Here is a 19,674-nt window from a genome sequence, read left to right on the forward strand (position 1 = left end):
GAGCTCTTTGTATATTTTGGATATTAGCCCTCTATCAGATATAGGGTTGATAAAGATCTTTTCCTGACCTTATATCCTGGCTCTGAATCTATTCCCACAACACTCAGAGGAAGCCTGACTCCCGGGTGCTCTACCATGTCCAGGATCACAGGTGAGGCCACAACTATCCCAACATCTATCTCCCAGGATCCAGGGATGCAGGAACCCTTGCGCAGCCAGAGACTGGTTACATCCAGCCTGAACCTGTACCTGGAACAGACCTGTGGTGCTGGCTCTACATCCACTCTTACAACATCCAGAGGGAGCCTGACTCCCAAGTGCTCTGAAATGTCCAGTATCAGGATCACAGAGAAGCTCAACTCCAAGGAGATCAGACATACTCAGGAACACTCTAGCTCTGACACACTCAAGATCATAGTGGAAGCCACATCTTTCCCAACACCCAGCATAACTGGGATACCTACAGGAACCAGGGAAACACAAAAACAAAATAACAGAAAGCCCACATATACATGGAAATTGAACAACGCTCCTCTCGATGATAAATTGGCCAAGGAAGAAATAAAGATAGAAATTAAAGGTGTTTTAGAATTTAATGAAAATTAAGGTACAACGTACCCAAACTTATGGGACACAATGAGCAATGTTAAGAGGAAAACTCAGCTCTGAGTGCTTCCAAAAAGAAATTAGAAAGAGCATACACTAGCAGCTTGACAGCACAACTGAAGGCTCTAGAACAAAAACAATCGAATACACCAAGGAGGAATAGAAGGCAGGAAATAACTAAACTCAAAGCTGAAATCAACCTAGGAGAAACAAAATGAATTACACACAGAATCGACAAAACCAGGAGCTGTTTCTTTGAGAAAAACAACAAGATAAATAAACCCTTAGCCAGACTAACCATAGGGCGCAGAGATAGTATCCAAGTTAACAAAATCAGAAGTGAAAAGGAAGACATGACAACAGAAGCTGAGGAAATTAAAAAATTATCAGATCCTACTACAAAAGCCTATATTCAACCAAACTGGAAAATCTGGATACGTGGATAATTTTCTAGATATGTACCAGGTACCAAAATTAAATCAGGATCAAATAAACTACCTAAACAGCCCCTTAACCCCTAAAGAAATAGAAGCAGTCATTATAAGTCTCCCAACCATAAAAAGCCAAGGAACAGATAGGTTTAGTGCAGAATTCTACTAGACCTTAAAAAGAAGAACTAATACCAATACTCTTCAAACTATCCCACAAAATAAAAACAGAAGGAACACGACACAATTCGTTCTATGAAAGCACAGTTATGCTGATACCCAAACTGCAAAATCACTCAACAAATAAAGAGAACTTCAGACCAATTTCCCTTATGAATATGGCTGCAAAAATACTCAATAAAATTCTGTCAAACTGAATCCAAGAACACATCAAAATGATCATCCATCATACTCAAATAGGTTTCATCCCAGGGATGCAGGAATGATTCAATGTACAGAAATTTATCAACATAATTCACTATATAAACAAACCCAAAGGGGGGGGGAACCACATGATCATTGCATTAGATACTGAAGAAGCATTAAACAAAATTTAACACTTCTTAATGGTAAAAGTGTTTGAAAGATCAGGAATTCAAGACCCATACCTAAACATAATAAAAGCAATATGCAGCAAAACTAGTAGCCAACATCATACTAAATGGAGAGAAACTTGAAGCAATCCCATTAAAATCAGGGACTAGACAAGGCTGCCCACTCTTTCCCTACCTATTGAATATAGTGCTTGAAGTCTTAGTCAGAGCAATTAGACAACAAAATGAGGTCAATGGGATACAAATTAGAAAGGAAGAAGTAAAAAATATCACTATTTGCAGATGATATGATAGTATACTTAAGTGACCCCAAAAGTTCCACCAGAGAACTCTTAAACCTGTTAAACAACTTTAGCATAGTGGCTGGATATAAAATTAACTTAAACCAATCATTAGCCTCCCTCTACTCAAAGGATATACAGGCAGAAAAAGAAATTAAGGAAATGACACCCTTGACAATAGTCACTAATAATTTTTAATACCTTTGTGTGACACTGACTAAGCAAGTGAAAGATCTGTATGACAATAACTTAAAGTCTCTGAATAAAGAAATTGAAGGTCTCAGAAGATGGAAAGACCTACCTGCTCATGGATTGGTAGGATTAATATAGTAAAAATGGCCATCTTACCAAAAGCGATCTACAGATTCAATGCAATCCCTATCAAAATTTCCTCTCAATTCTTCATAGAGTTAGATGAAACAATTTGCAAATTCATTTGGAATAACAAAAAAACCAAGGATAGTGGAAAATATTCTCAAAAATAAAAATATTTCTGGCACAATCAACATCTCTAACCTCCAGCTGTATTAAGGAGAAATAATAATAAAAACTGTAGGTTTGGTACACAGACAGGCAGGTAGATGAATGGAATAGAACTGAAGACCCAGAAGTGAACCCACACACCTATGATCAGTTGTTCTTTGACTATCCTGGGTTTTTTGTTATTCCAGATGAATTGAAGAATTGTTCTTTATATCTCTGTGAAGAACTGAATTGTTATTTTGATTTGGCTTGTGTTGAAGGTGTATATTGCCTTTGATAAGATGACCAATTATCTATGTTAACCCTGCTGATCCATGAGCGTTGGAGATCTTTCCATCTTTTGAGGTCTTCTTAAATTTCTTTTTTTAGAGACTTCAAGTTCTTGTCATACAGATATTTCACTTGCTTGATTAGATATCACACCAAGGAGTTTATTTTATATCCAGTCACTTTGCTAAATTTGTTTATCAGCTGTTGGAGTTTTCTGGAACTTAAGTAAAAAGATCAAAGTGTTGACGCTTCAATTCTCAATAGAATGGAAAACAAAATTATCAGAGGAGGTAAAGAGAGGGAAGCACCTAGGAGAGAGACAAGGGGGGGTAGTAAATAATGAGGACCAGGAACAGGTGGTATATGAAGGGACAGGAGAGAAGTACAGTGGGTCAGGAAAGTGAATAGAAACGTGTAGCAGTGGGAGATGGGGAACTTTGAGTAGCCACTAGAAAGTCACAGACTCCAGGGAAATGAGAGGCTCCCAGGACTCAATGGTGATGACTCTAGCTGCAATACCCCCAGAATGGGAGATACATCTTATAGTGACCACCTATGGTAAATAGACATGACCCAGAGTTGAGGGATAGGGCAACCCATGCATATCAAAAATTTTAACCCAGAAATGTTCTTTTCCAAAGAAAAGACAGGGACAAAAATTAAACAAAGACTGAAGGAAAGACCATGTAGAGACCATCCCACGTAGGGATCCATTCCATCTGCAGACACCAACCCCGCACACTATTGCTGATGTCAAGAAGTGCTTGATGACAGGAACCTGATATATCTGTTCCCTGAGAGGTTTTACCAACACCTGACCAATACAGATGCAGATACAGCCAACCATTGGGCTGAGCCCGGGGACCCAATGGAAGAATTAGGGGAAGGACTAAAGGAGCTGAAGAAGATTGCAACTCCATAGGAAGAATAGTATTAACTATCTGGATCACTGAGAGCTCCCAGGGCATAAACCACCAACCAAAGAGTATACATGGAGGGAGCCATGACTCCAGATACACATGTATGTGGAGGATGGCTTTATCCAACATCAATGGGAAGGGAGAGAGGTTTAATGCCCCAGAGAAGGGGATGCTAGGGGGATGAGGTGGGAGTGGGTGAGTGGATGGAGAAACACCCTCAGAGAGGCAAAGGGGATGGGAGAGAGGGGGGATGGGTTGGGGAGTTTGTGAAGTGATGTAAACGAATAAAATGATTAGTAAAAAAAAGAAATTTTAACTTCCAGGAAGTACTATAACAATGGGTTAGGCTAGACTTTGGATTATTTTGATTTAGTTTATTCCTTGACAAAGATATTGGTGAAATGAAATGCCTTCAGGCATCAGAAAATGTTATAAGGTAATGATGTATTAGAGCTAAATAAATGCTAAATTACTTTGATAAATTAGCACAGAAAACGTTGACAAAATCTTTTTATTATAATTACTATTATATTATATTTGATCATTGTTTTCCTCTATGAATATAAAAGCCAATATAATGATAGGGGTGCCAGAGTTGGAAAATTGAAAAGTCAACTGGAAATAGGTCATCATGATTTAATATTTATGTTAATGAAACTTTGGACTATGATTGTTACTTTCTCTAAATTTTCCAGTAGAATTTGAACACATAAGTATAAGAATATATTTCTTTGATTTTAGGACTTAGTACAAGTCAGTATTACAATGAATAAAGAGATAGTGTTGAAGGAGTAAATGAACAAACAGGTTGTCTCGGCCACTGTTCTGTTGCTGTGAAGGGTCACCATGACCAAGACAATTCTTAAAAATAATATTTACTTGTGGGTTGCTCACTGTTTCAGAGTACTAATCCATTATCATCTTGGTGAGGAGTTTGATGGCACACAGGCAGATAAGGTGATGGAGAAGTAGGTGAGAGCTCTACATCACAATCTGCAGGTAGCCAAGAACAGAGAAACAGAGGCAGAAAGAGACAGTGAGAGAGAGACAGAGAGTGATAGAAAGAGACACACATGTACACACACAAACAGAGAAAGAGAGAGAGGGGAGGGAGGGAAGGAGGGAGAGATGGGGGATGGCTCTGGCTTGAGTTTTGAAACCTCAAAGCCCACTACAAGTGACACAATCCCTCCAACAAATACTTCTATTCCTTCCAAACAGTCTGTTCCCTAGTTAAGAAGCATTCAAATATATGAGCCTATGGAGGCCATTTTTATTCAAACCATCACCCATACTAATATAGACATCTTATAACTTGGGTAACATCAATGGTAATAAAATATAGAATTGTATTATTCTGTACAAAGACATATTTGGGGACATTGGCTGGGGTTAGGACTGTAATTCCATCCATATTTTGTAAACTGTAGGTAGCATTGATTAAAATTATGGATTATACAGCTTTCATGAAGTAGATTTTTTTAGTTGGATAAAGGACTCTGGAATTAATATATCTTAATGCCATGATAATGCATTTCATCTTAAAGCATCAATATTTGATTTGGTGGCATAAAAATTTCAAACCATTTCTTGCTAGAACTTTGTCACTTCAGTTGCACATCAAGTTCTGGGTGGTTCCAAAGTCACTGGGGACCTGCACATGTTTATCTCTCTCTCTCTCTCTCTCTCTCTCTCTCTCTCTCTCTCTCTCTCTCTCTCTCTCTCTCTCTCTCTCTCTGTGTGTGTGTGTCTGTCTGTCTGTCTATCTGTCTGTATCATCTATCAATCACCTATTTTATCCACGTGTGTCTACATCTGACTCTCTTGAAGTGATATCTGAGAAGTCAGTTATTTCTTCAGTTTGCAAGTGTTTCTCATGTTTAAAATTCACAGATACATTTGATGTTATCTTTTTGTTTGGTATGGTTCATTATTTCCCATGATTGATATGATGAATCTAAATGAGAAAATGGAAGAATCTTGCCAAAACTGAAATTGACTTTTTTTTTTCTTCTCGGAAAACTGCCATCAATTTTACACATGGACTTCCTGACATAACCACCCATTGCAGGCACATATTAAATTCCATTTAGGTTTGAGAGTGATATAAGACTTGCTGTTCAATTTAGACCCAAATGATTTCACTTTTCCCTGTTAAGTCACATTTTGTTTATGAGGAAAACTTATGAAAGTATTCATCATGGAAAAATAGCATATTAATTAATTTTAAGCTGTAACTCAGAGATTGGTTTTACCAATCTCTTTTAGGTAGTCTTTGGAAGAATAGTCAAACCAAAAATGTATTAAGAAAATGCCCTAGTTTCTCCCAACTTTTAAGAGTTATTGATTGCTTAAGATGGAGAGATGGCTCAGTTTTTAAAAATAGTTGTTGCTCTTGCAGAGGATCTGGGTTTGGTTTCCAGAACCCACATTAGTAGCCATGACCATCTGCAATTCCAATTCCAGGTGATTTGTGCCCTCTGGTGGCCTCTATGTACATCTGGTGCACATGTGATAAACATGCATGGAACAGATATTCAAGTGAATCTTTTTAAAAACAGAGTTAGTGAAAGCCCGTTATGTCTTTGTCTGCTAAATTTATGAGCATGTGGTGAAGGTAATTAAAGTAACTCCCTTGGCTATAAAGGTTTTACTTCTTGCCTATGAAGGAGAGACAAGGACATGTTAAGGTTTGTTGTATATAGATATTACTGGAACATAAGTTTGGGCTATTTCTGCTTCTAAATCCTGAAAGCAACACTTTATGGAATGACGAAAACCAGGTAAGGTGGCAAAACTGCAACTATATTTACTCCCAAAGTCATAGTTCTTAGTACAAGACCAGTCTGGGTTTGAGAGTATTTGAAAAAAAGAAATAGGAGGTGTAAGTTGAGTAATAGATGACAATATATGAAGGAATAACTGTACTGTATTACAGTTCTCAGCATAATACTCAGTGTTTTGTAGGAATAGCATTGTGCACTATAGAGATGAGACTCTTTACTAGAGCATGCATGTGTCTTTAAAACAAATATGTTGACCACTTAATCTCTCATGTAATATGCTAAGGGGCAAGGCCTTTCTGGAGGGTCTTAGATTGCAAAGTCTCCATCCTAATAAGTGAATTAATGCTGTTATGAGAGGTTTACAAAGGGACACTATTCTCCCATCGTCCTGTCATGTAATGACACAGCCACTGTCTTTCCTAAAACACACAACATCGAAGCTACAATTGAAAGAAGGGAGAAGCCCACACCAGAGTATAAACACCTTGACCTTAGACTTTTAGCATCCTACACAGTGAGAAATTTATCTTCCTTACAAATTGATCAAGTTGTGCAATGGTTTTATAGCTGTGTGAAATGAAAGAAAATAGAAAAAAATAGTTACCCAATATTAATTATGTTATTTGCTATGCTGAGGTGGGAAATATTAGCAGAGTTTTTTATGAGGTTGGTTAAGGTTGATAGAATTAGAAAAGGGTAGGAATTAATCTTTAAACCAATGAGAAAACAGCAATAAGAACAGGAGCATATTAATTGCATCTAACCAACTATTTGCTTTCACAATAGTTGTGTGGTGGTTACACAGTTCTGAGTAATGCTTCTTTCCTCTCGGTGTTTTGGATAGTACAGGTGTCATTCATGTACTTGTATTGTGGGTGGCTGAATCTTACTTGTTATTTGCAGTTTAGTTGGAACATCTTTAAGTTTGTATGTTTACATAGCATATGGTTTATAGTTATAAATTTAATTCTGTGGTGTCTTATCCATCATGTCTAATAATGCCAATCCTCTCATTTCTTATTTCTATCACCATGGTCTGTGATTGACTGTCTTTAAACCTTTTAATTATATATTTCAAAGCACTTAAGCCTCCTTTCTTGTTCTGGCTGTCTTTATCTCTGTCCTGTATGCCTGCTAATTTCTTTAGTACCCAATTTCAGTCCACTAGTTTTCTCTGTAGCTGTGCTTATTGTTTCTAATTGACATTTGCTGTCTTATGTTTGTTCTAAGTCTCTTGGTGGTTTTGTGAAGTGTATTGGGGGTTGTTATTTTGTTTCCTTTTGATACTGAATTAATGCTCTTTGCTTTGTAATCAGGAAGGTCTCAGCAGGCATATATTATGAAGAAGTTCACTTGATTTCTTCTTTTAATAAATCAACCTGATGAAATCTATAATGCATTTTAACTTAATTTTCTGCACTCTCTTAACAGTTCACATTTTTATATAGATGCCCAGTTATTTCTGTACCCTTTGTTAAAAATACTAGCTTGCCCATCAAGAACCCTTGCCATTTTTGTAGGAACTAATAAATCATAGGAGTGAAGATTCCTGAATTCTATTATCATCGGACTAAATCCATTTTCTATGTCCAACCCTTTTACTATAGTTACAAAACGAGATAACATTGAGTTTTCTCTAAATGTTTTCCAATTCACTTATAAACTGCCATTTTATTGAAAATATTTTTTTCACAGAACATATTCTGATTACAGTTCCCTTCCCAAACTCCTATATCATCCTCAACTCATCCATCCCTACCTCTTTACTTGTTCTCTTTCATTAGAAAACAAATATGAATATTTAAAAAAATCATGCCATAATACAAAATAAAAACAAGCAAACCTGAGTAGTAAAAAACAAATGGAGTATCCAGAGATGCAAAGCCAGACATTGTTAACTACAGAGAACCCCCTTAAAAAACCCAAAATCAGAAACAACAATTAAGAAGACCTGAAGGGTGAGGAGGAGAAGAAGAAGAGAAGGAGGAGGAGAATGAGGAGGAAGAGTAGGAGAAAGAGGGAGAGGAAGAAGAGGAAGAAGAGCCTATACAAAGTATTATAAGACAATCAAATGCACAAAACAACAACAAGAACAAAAACAAGAACAACAAGAACAGTAAAAATTACCCAAACATACCATAATGTTTGTTTTATATTGGCCATGGGCATGGGGCCTGGTCTTAAGAGTGGTTTGTATACTCATTGATATACCACTGAAGAAAAATAGTTTTTGCTTCATTTCTGACTGGTTATCAACTGGAGATAGCTTCTGGGTTAGGAATGTGGACTTGTGTCTACTTCTACCCCAGGCCAGTCTTGTACAGGCCCTTTGCATGCTGCCACAGGCTCTGTGAGTTCATACGGGCATCAGTTTCTGTGTTTAGAAGGCCTTGTTTCTTTGGAGTTTTTATCCCCTAAAGCTCTCATGATCTTTCATCCTTCTCTTCCCCTGGATTCTCTGAGTTGAGAGGGAAAGGGATTGATGGATATATCTCATTTAAGACTGGATAATCTACGTTTTTCCACTCTCTGCACATTAGTCAGCTATGCTTCTCTGTATTTATTTCCATTTGCTGCAAGAAGAATATTTTCTAATGATTCCTTGGCAAGACATTGATAATCTTTGGGTACAGTAGAATGTCAATAGGCATGTTTTGTTACTACATTCCTTTAGGTTTTCCCTTAGGTCTGTAGCCTATACAAGTGTCAGGTTGTTGGACACCGAAGCAATGTTAGAGATCATTTTATCTCATGGAATATGCCTTAAATTCAGAGTGGTTGATTACACCTACAATGGCTGTGCTATTTGACTACTGCATCCTGAGTTAAGACACAATTGTAGATCAAAGAGTTTTAGTTGAGTTGTGTTCAGCTGTCTCCCTTGATAGCATGTGGAGTACATTTCGGTCTCCCGAACACTTGTGACTAGGGGTGGCCTCAACATCATCTTCTTGATGTTCCATGAATTATGTAGGTGTTTCCTCAGCAATAGAGCCTTGCTCTTACTTTGTCAAGAACAATCAACAATAGCCTTGTCAATGGCCTGCAGTGTTTGGGGGTTTCCAGAGGGCCCCTTTGGCCAAAATCATGGTTAGATGTAACTCATTCCCAATATTAGACTCTTTGACTGCCAATTATATATGTCCAACTGGGGCTTTATCTCCCCTGTAATATATGGATTTCATTTAGGTAACATATCTAATGTTCTCTCTCCCTCCCTGTTTGATCCTCTTGTTCTAGTACCACCCTTCCATCCATAATGGCATATTCTCTTTCTCCTCCCTAGGTTCAGAAAATGTCGTCAAAGCCCCTTATTCTGTACCCAACCTCTGTGGTGATATGGACTTACCTTGCATATTGATAGCTTAATGGTTAACATCCACATATAAATGAATACATACTATAATCATCGCTTTGGGTCTGTGTTACCTCACTCAGGATTTTTTTCAAGCCCCATCCATTTATTTTTCTGTAATTTTCAAAATTTAAGTTTTGTTACAACTGAGTAGTTGCATAAATTTACTACATAGTCTTTATCTATTGATCCATTGATGACATTTAGTCTGTTTGCAATTTCTTGCTATTATGAGTAAAGCAGCAAGGGACATGGTTGAACAAGCCTCTGTGTAGTAGGGTGGCTCTACAATCTTTAATAATAAAAGAACTGTTGGAGGTAGTTACCATCTCTGACCTCAAACTGTACTCCAGAGCTATAGTACTCAATCCAGCATGATTTTGGAATAAAACAGACACATTAATCATTGGAATTGATTCAAGATCCAGACAAAATTCACACACTTTTGGGCACCCGAGTTTTGATAAAGAAGCTAGAAAATGCTTTTGAAAATAAAAAAGATAGCAGCGTCTAACTATGGTGCTAGTTAAACTGAATGTGTGTGATTATAGTAGAATCCAAAGAGATTTTAATCTACACAAAACTCAACTCCAAACACAGCAAATATCTTAGTATAAAACTGGATATACTGAACTGATATAAGAAAAAGTGGAAAATAGCCTTGAATTCATTGGCCCAGGAGAAGGCTTTCTGAACAGAACTCTGATAGCACAGGCACTAAAAACAACACAAATAGAATTTCACAATACTGGAAAGTCTCTGTATTGCACTGGATTCCATCACTCAGACAATCTGCCAGGCTATACAATAGAAAAGTACTTTTATCAACTATATATCTATTATAGGGCTAATATCTAAAATGTATAAAATTAAAAAGCTGAATATCAAGACAACAAAGAATCTAATTTAAAAATAAGAGTACAGATCTAAATAGAGAATCCTCAAGAGAGGAAACAAGTGTCTGAGAAGTCCTCAATAAAGACCAGGGGCTGCAGTCTCCTGAAGTGTCCTCATTGTAGCTGGTACTGAGACCATCAGGAAACACCAGAAAAGCCTCTCAAGGTCTTTTAGCTGGCCCTCCTCCAAGACAGAGAAAGAAAAGCTACCTGCATATGAACAACAATGGGCAGCTGCAGGAGTGGACATAAGAAACTGAGATAAAATTTCCAGAGGACACTGAATGGTATTATCATGGCCACCAAGGTCAACAATGAAGAAATTGAAAATTGTGTTACACTTCTGAGAGCAGTTGTAGTAGAAACACAGTATCAAAGATTAATTGTTTAAACTCCAGGATGATGTGTCAAATCTGATATTATGGCTTTAATATTTGAAAATTGTATTGTTCATCTGCTACATAACTATCACAGGAGGAAAGCACTCAGATCCTATCAACCAGAGAAGGACTCCTGAGTGACAAGGCAATATTTTATATCACAGTGCACTTTTATTACAGAAGCTTTGGTATTATTATGTTACTTTTTTATTCATTTTTATGTGTATTTTATTGACTTATTTATATATATTTCAAATGTTATCCTCCTTTCTGGTCTCCCTTCCACAAGTCCCCATCCCATCCCCCCTCCACTTTGTCTCTAGGAAGGTACTCTCCCACTATCCATCCGCTCTTGCCACAACCTTCTAGCATCCCTCTTTACTGGGGACACAAGTCTCCACAGGACCATGCATCTCCCCTCCTACTCATGCCAGATAAGGTCATCCTCTGCTACATATGTAGCAGGAGTCATGAACCCACATATGTATACTCTTTGTTTGGTAGTTTAGTTCCTTGGAGCTCTGAGGGGTCCAGTTAGTTGATATTGTTGTTCTTCCTATTGGGTTGCAAACCTCTTCAGATCCCAGTCCTTTCTTATTTCTTCAATTAGGATCCCTGGGCTCAGCTCAGTTCAATGGTTAGCTGTGAGTATTTTCATCTGTCTTAGTGAGGTGGTGGTAGAACCTCCCAGAGAGCAGCCATAGTAGTTTCCTGTTTGCAGCCACTTCTTGGCATCTGCAGTAGTGTTGGGGTTGGTGTCTGTGGATGGGATAGATCACAAGATGGGGCAGTCTCTGGATGGCCTTTCCTTCAGTCTGTGTTCCATTTTGTGTCCCTACATTTCCTTTAGACAGGAACAATTTCTATTGGTTATTTTGGCTAATGTTAGCCCCACTGGGTCTTGGGACCCTCTTGTATCCCTGGATTCTGGGACTTTCTAGTTGTTCCCCTGTTCCTCCACCCTACCCCACCCCCACTGCTATATATTTCTATTAATTCTCCTGGCCTTCTGGCCTTATCTCTTTCTCTTCCCATATCTGAATCTGACCCACTCCCATTTCCCTCCCCCTCAACTCTTCCATTCAGGACCCTCCTTCCATCTACCTCCCATGATTATTTTGTTTCCCCTTCTAAGTGGGATTGAAGCATCCACACTTTGGCCTTTCTTTTTGTTAAACTTCATATGGTCTGTGAGTTGTATCATAGATATTCTGAGAGTTTTGGCTAATATCCATTTATCAGTGAGTACACACCATGTATGTCCTTTTTGGGTCTGGGCACCTCACTTGGAATGATATTTTCTAGTTCCATCCACTTGACTGAAAAACTTATGAAGTAGTCACTTTTAATAGCTGAGTAGTATTCCACTGTGTAAATGTACCATATTTTCTGTGTCCACTCTTCCTTTGAGGGACATCTGGGTTATTTCCAGCTCCTGGCTATTATAAATAAAGCTACTATAAACATAGTGGAGCATGTTTCCTTGTATGTTGGAGGATCTTTTGGGTATATACCCAAAATTGTGTTAGTCTTTTTGTATAGCTGGGTCTTCATGTAAAATTATTTCCAATTTTCTGAGGAACTATCAGATTGATTTCCAAAGTGGTTGTACTAGCTTGTATTACCACCAGCAATGGAGTAGTGTTCCTCATTCTCCATATCCTTACCAGCATCTTCTGTCACCCGAGTTTTTGATCTTATCCATTCTTTTTTTTTTTTTTTTTTTTTTTTTTTTTTTTTTTTTTTGATTGTGAGTAGGTGTAATTTCAGGTTATTCCTTTGGTTTGGCAAACATCCCCTTTTCCCCCTTCCTTATGATGTTCCTCCCCCCTCCCCCAGGATGTTAAACAGTCTAGTTCTGATTGATGTGAGGTGCAATCTCAGGGTCAGTTTGATTGGCATTTCCCTGATGACTAAGGATGTTAAACCTTTCTTTAGGTGCTTCTCTGCCATTTGAGATTACTCAGTTCAGAATTCTGTTTAGCTCTGTGCCCCACTTTTTAACTGGGTTGTTTTGTTCTGTTTTGTTTTTCTGTTCTTTTGTTTTTCTTTTCTTTTCTTTTCTTTTTTTGGAGGTTAGCTTCTTGAGTTCTTTATATATTTTGGATATTAGTCCTGTATTGGATGTGGGGTTTGCAAAGATTTTTTTCCAATTTGTAGGTTGCTGATTTGTTGTTGACTGTGTCTTTTGCCTTACAAAAGCTTTTCAGTTTCACAAAATTGTTGATCTTTGAGCCTGAGCCATTGTAGTTCTGTTTAGGAAATTTTCCTCTGTGTCAATGTGTTCTAGGCTTTTCCCCACTACTATTCAATTCAGTGTCTCTAGTTTTATGCAGAGATCCTTAATCCAATTGGACTTGAGCTTTGTGCAAGGTGATAAATATGGATCTATCCTAGGTTTTCTATTTTTTTTTTTTTTCGGAGCTGGGGACCGAACCCAGGGCCTTGTGTTTGCTAGGCAAACACTCTACCACTGAGCTAAATCCCCAATCCTATCCTAGGTTTTCTACATACTGACTTCCAGTTGGACTAGCACCATTTATTGAAGATGCGTCTCTTTTCCACTTTACTTTTAGCTTCTTTGTAGAAGATCAAGTGTCTATACGTTGGTGGGTTTATTGCTTTATCTCTAATTCTATTCCACTGATCCAATTGTCTTTCGCTTTATCCTAGAATTTCTTTTATTGTTAAGAATGGTTTTTGGTATTCTGGGTTTTTTTGTTTTTCCATATGAAATTTAGAATTGCTCTTTCTATGTCTATGAAGAACTGTGTTGTAATCTTGATGGGGATTACATTGAACCTGTAGATTGCTTTTAGTAGGATGGCCATTTTTAGTATGTTAATCCTACCTGTGAGCATGGGAGATCTTTCCATCTTCTGAAGTGTTCATTGATTTAATCTTTCAGGGATTTGAAGTTCTTGTCGTACAGATTTTTCACTTGTTTGGTAAGACTTACACTAAGATATTTTATACTATTTGCTACTATTGCGAAGGGTGTTGTTTACCTAATTTCATTCTCAGGCTGTTTGTCATTTGTATAAAGGAAGGTTACTGATTTGTTTGAGTTAATTCTATATCTACCTCCTTTGATAAAGTTGTTTATTAGTTGTAGACATTCTCTGGTAGATTTTTGGGGTCTCTTGTGTACACTATCATATCATTTGCAAATATTCCTTAACTTCTTTTCCAATTTGTATCTCCTTCATCTCCTTTTATTGTCTAATTGATTTGGCTAGAACTTGGAGTACTATGTTGAATAGATATTGAGAGAGTGGGCAGCCTTGTCTTGTTCCTGATTTAGTGGGATTGCTTCCATTATCTCTCCATTTAATTTGATATTGGCTTATCATTTGCTATATATTGCTTTAATCAAGTTTAGGTAAGTCCTTGGATCCCTCATTTCCTCAATACTTTTAACATATAACTTATTTTTTCTATAAATTATATTCTTTGAAATTTAATGGGCTTTCATATATTGAACCATACTGTATCCCTGTGAAGGTGCCTACTTGATCATGGTGAATGATAGTGGTGATGTATTCTTGGATTTGGTTTGCCAGAAATTTATTGAGTATTTTTGCATTGATAATCATTAACAAAACTGGTATGTAGTTCACTTTCTTTGTTGGATCTTTGTGTGGTTTAGGTATCAGAGTAACAGTGACTTTATAGAATGAATTAGGTCGTGTTGCTTCTGTTTCTATTGTATGGAATAGTTTGAGGAGTATTGATATTAGTTCTTCTTTGAAGATTTTGTAGAATTCTGCACTAAAGCCTTCTGGCCCTTGGCTTCTTTCAGTTGGGAGGTTTCTTCTATTTCCTTAGCTGATATGGGACTCTTTAGAGAGTTTACATGCTATCTAACTTTGATTTAACTTTGGTGTGTGGTATCTGTCTAAAATGTCATCCATTTCTACATTGATTCAAACTGGCTTCTCTCTTGGCCTCTTAGCTTTTGCTCTGCTTAGCTTCAAAATAACTCTGGCAATATATTCTAGTCTTCTAGATCCTTCTCATTCTCAGTCTTATTCTGTCTTTACCTGTGACTAGCATGTTCTTTCTCTCTGCAACATGCCTCTGTACAACTGTCCTTGTAAAAATTCTTCCTCCTCATTTCTCTTTGTGCTGTTTCTCTTAAGTAGCCCCCTTCACCCCTTTCTTGTTCTGAGAGTTGAGTATATCCTATTCTGATTCATCATTTTGTCTGCACACTCAATTAGACTTCACTTTCAAACATGGGTAATTCCTTCTACAAATTAACTTTACCTTCATTACTTGGGATTAAAGGTTTGTACTAAGGGCAGAGGCACAGTAAAACTAGAAACAAGGTATTTAAGTAAATAATACAGTCTTGAGGTTCCGAATATGGTCAGATATCCTGCAACATTTATGCATGGTTGACAGTTATTTATTTGTTTGTTTGTTTATTTATTTATTTTTATTCTTGTACTGTTTTAACAGTCCTTTCCTTGCTCCCCTCCTGGTCCACCATCCCACAGTTCCTTATCCCATTTTCCTCCCCACTATCTCTAAGAGAATATCCCCCTGCCAGGCCTTTCCACTCCCTAAGGCCTCAAGTTGCTCAAGGTTCAGGTGCATTTTCTCTCACTGAAGCCAGACCAGGCAGTCGTTTGCTGTATATGTGTGGTGGTCTTTGTACCAGGAAGTGTATGCTGCTAGAACAGCTGAGCTGGCCAGCCAATAAGAATTAAGAAAGAGCTAGCAAGGAAGAGCTTATTCAGTATTAAGTTTCAGAGGCAGAAAACATTTTAGGCCTAGATAAGATTAAAAGTAGGTTTGAAGCTTCCAGGACTAGGCTTGGTTAGCAGACAGAGGCGGCAACCCTCAGAGAAGACAATTACATCAGGCGAATAGAAGTTACTTTTACAAATAACTACTTTAAAAAGCCTCCAGAAAAGCAATCTTCTTGTATATACATCTGTACAAAGACTCCTATGAAATAGTAAAGATGGACAGATATACACATGAGATGTTAGTTCATTTTTTCAATGATGCAACATAAATACAAGAATACCCCCTCTGGCAAGAACCTAATTAAATTCTACAGACTACACTAGAGAAACTTGTTGAGAAGAAAGCCTCCAGAGGAATATGGAGAGGAGGTGTGGGAGGGGAATGAGGAAAAAAGCTACTTAAATTTGTTATATAAATGTATGAGGATGTCAAATATTTTAAAATATGATTGTGTGTGCGTGTGCGTGTGCGTGTGCGTATGCATGTGTGTGTGTGTGTGTGTGTGTGTGTGTGTTTTCTGGGTAAGAAAATTAAAGGATATGGAAGAGAATTTTAAATAGAAAAGATGTCTGCTAACATCCTCTGTCCATAGGAGGATATCTGAAAGGAATTCGATGCAGAACAGGGATACTGGAATCAAATTGATAGTGTGATGCTGCAGATGTAAATGAACTGTATCTGAATGATGTTTGCAGCTTACCTTTTCTATTTTACATTCACATAGGAATAGCTGAAGGGGATGCTCCCTATCTTCATTCAATGCAGAAAATATGAAGGTAGGCAGAGACCAATGACAAATTTATGTTGCTGAAATATATTGCAGAAAATTTAATATTATAAATATGATTTTCCATAATTTTGGCAAAGGCATCTTATTCTAATAAAGAGACTATCTCTCAAAAGAAAAATACCCTCATCCATTTCATCTAGATTTTTCAATTTTGTTGAGTAAAGGCTTATGTAGTAAAAATCTAATGAGTTTTTGAATTTCCTGTTTCTGTTGTTGTTTCCCTTTTCATTTTTGATTTTGTTAATTTGGATACTGTCTCTGTGCCCATTAGTTAGTTTGGCTAATGATTTGTCTATCTTTTTGATTTTCTCAAAGAACCAGCTCTTGGTTTTGTATATTCTTTGTATCATTCTCTTTGTTTATAATTGGGTGATTACTACCCAGAGTTTGATCTCTTCCTACTATTTTACTCCTCTTGGGTGTATTTACTCCCTTTTGTTCTAGGGCTTTCAAGTGTGCTGTTATGTTGGTAGTGTAGGATCTCTCCAATTTCTTTGCCAAAGCATTTAGTACTATGAGTTTTCCTCTTAACAGTGGTTTAATTGTGTCCCATAAGTTTAGATATGCTGTGTCTTTGTTTTTATTGTTTTTATTCTAGAAAATATTTCTTCCCTGACCAAGTTATTGCATATAGAGTTGTTCTGTCTCAACAGGTATGTGGGCTTTCTCTTGTTTTTATTGTCTAGCCTTAGTATTCTGATAGGACACATGGGATTATTTCAATCTTCTTGTATAGGTTGAGGCTTGTTTTGTAATTAGTTATAAGGTCAATTTGGAGAAGATCTTGTCAGGTGCTGAGAAGAAGGTATATTCTTTTGTTTTAGGACAAAATGTTCTGTATGTATCTGTTAAATCTACTTGGTTCATACCTTCATAGCTTCACTGTGTCTCTGTTTAGTTACTATTTCAATGACCTATCCATTGTTTAGAGTTGGATGCTGAATTCTCACACTATTATTGTGTGAGGTTCAATCTGTGCTGAGCTTTAGTAAAGTTTTTTTTAAATGAATGTAGGTTCCCTTCCATTTGGGGCATAGATGTTCAGAATTGAGATGTCATCTTGACGGATTTTTCCTTTGATGAATAGAAAGTGTTTTTTCTTATCTTGTTTGATAAATTTTGGCTATTTTATTGGATACTATAATGGAAACTCCCATTTGCTGGGAAACCTTTTTTCCAATCTTTTACTGTGAGGTATTGTCTGTTTTTGTTATTGAGGTGTGTTTCTTGAATGTAGCAAAAATTTTGATCCTGCTTGAGTGTCCAGTCTCTTAACTTATCTTTTTATTGGGAAATTGAGTCCATTGATGTTGAGAGATATTAAAGTCAGATGATTGTTAGTTCCTGTTATTTTGGTGTTGGTAGAATTATGTATGTGTCATTCTTTCCTTTTGGGTATGTTGTAAGATGATTAATGTCTTGTTTTTTTCTTTGGTGTAGATATTCTCCGTGTGTTGGAATTTTTCTTTTAGAATTCTCTGTAGCACTGGATTAGTAGATAAATATCATTTAAATTTGATTTTGTCATGGAATATTTTGGTTTCTCCATTTATGTTGATTGAGAGTTTTACTGGGTATAGTAGCCTGGGCTGGTATCTTTGTTCTCTTATGGTTTTCATGGCCTCTGTCTAGGCTCTTCTGGCTTTTACTGTCTCTGTTGAGATGTCTGGAATAAAGGTCCACCTTTATATGTGATTTGACCTTTTTCTCTTGCAGCTTTTAATATTCTTTTTTGTTCTGTGAATTGAGTGTTTTGATTATTATGTAGTGAGAGGATTGTCTGTTCCGTTCAAAACTATTTGGTGTTCTATAGGCTTCTTGTATATTTATAGCCATCTCTTTCTTTAGGTTGGGGAAGTTTTCTTCTATGATTTTGTTGAATATGTTTTCTGGCCCTTTGAGCCGGAAATCTTCACTTTCTTCTATTCCTCTTGTTCTTAGATTTGGCCTTTTCATTGTATCCTGGATTTCCTGAATGTTTTGGGTTAGAAGTTTAATATGCTTTGTATTTTCTTGGACTGTTTTGTCATTAACTCCTATGGTATCTTTTATGCCGTATCTTCTATGCCTAAGATTCTTTCTTGTGTGTCTTGTATTCTGTTGTTGATGCTTTCATCTGTAGCTTCTGACCTCTTTCTGAGGTTTTCCATTTCCAGAGTTGCCTCTATTAGTGATTTCTTTAGTGTTCCACTTCCATTTTTAGGTTTTGAACTGCTTTGGTCAACTCCTCACCAGTTTGATTGTGTTTTCCTGTATTTTTTTTCAGAGATTTATTTGTTTTGACTTTAAGGGCTTCTACCGGTTTAAACATGATTTCCTGTATTTCATTTAGTGAATTATTTATCTCCCCCTTAAAGATCTCCATTATCTTCATGAGAAGGGATTTTAGGTCAGCATTATGCTTTTCAGGTATATTGGGGTATTTATAGCCCACTGTGGTGGGAGAACTGGGTTTTGATGGTGTCAAATATAGGCTTCTGTTGCTCATGATCTTGTGCTTGCCTCTTGCCATCTTGTTATCTCTGGTGTTAGTGGGCCTGGGTGTCTCTGTCTGGAGCCTGCCTCCTGTGTCATTGCATTGCAGCAGATCTCCTGGAAGCCCTAGAGACTTTGTGGTGTTAAGAGAGGGTGGAAGCCAGGCTGATCTGCCCTATCCAAGTGCAGACTGGAAGGGAGATGATGTTCATACATAAGAGAGATGAGTCCCAATTCCACCTAACCACTGTTTTATTATAATAATCTTCATTATTACATAAAATTTCTTTATTGTACCTCCCCCAAGAACATTAACTTTAATAGTCATCAATAAAATGAAAAGCCACTTTTTAATTCTTTTAATCTTCATCTTTATGGTCCCAAAAGAATTAACATGCTTAGTCGTCAATAAAATAAAAAGCAAATGCCATCTTATACTAGTTATAATATTGTAGATCAATAAAATAAGGGACAGATTATGCTGTCCAGGATACAAAGTAAGGGATCACTCATTTATTATTGGCGGGAGTATAAATTTGCATAAGTGAATACAAAGATCAGTATGGCAATTCCTCAGGAAGCTGGGAATTGATCTACCTCAAGATTGATCTACTACTCTTGAGCATATACCTAAATGTAAATGTAACATTTGTTTGCCACATGTAATTGTGATTTCAGAGGCTTACTGCTGA

Source organism: Rattus rattus, chromosome 7, assembly GCF_011064425.1.
Source record: "Rattus rattus isolate New Zealand chromosome 7, Rrattus_CSIRO_v1, whole genome shotgun sequence".
NCBI lineage: Eukaryota > Metazoa > Chordata > Mammalia > Rodentia > Muridae > Rattus > Rattus rattus.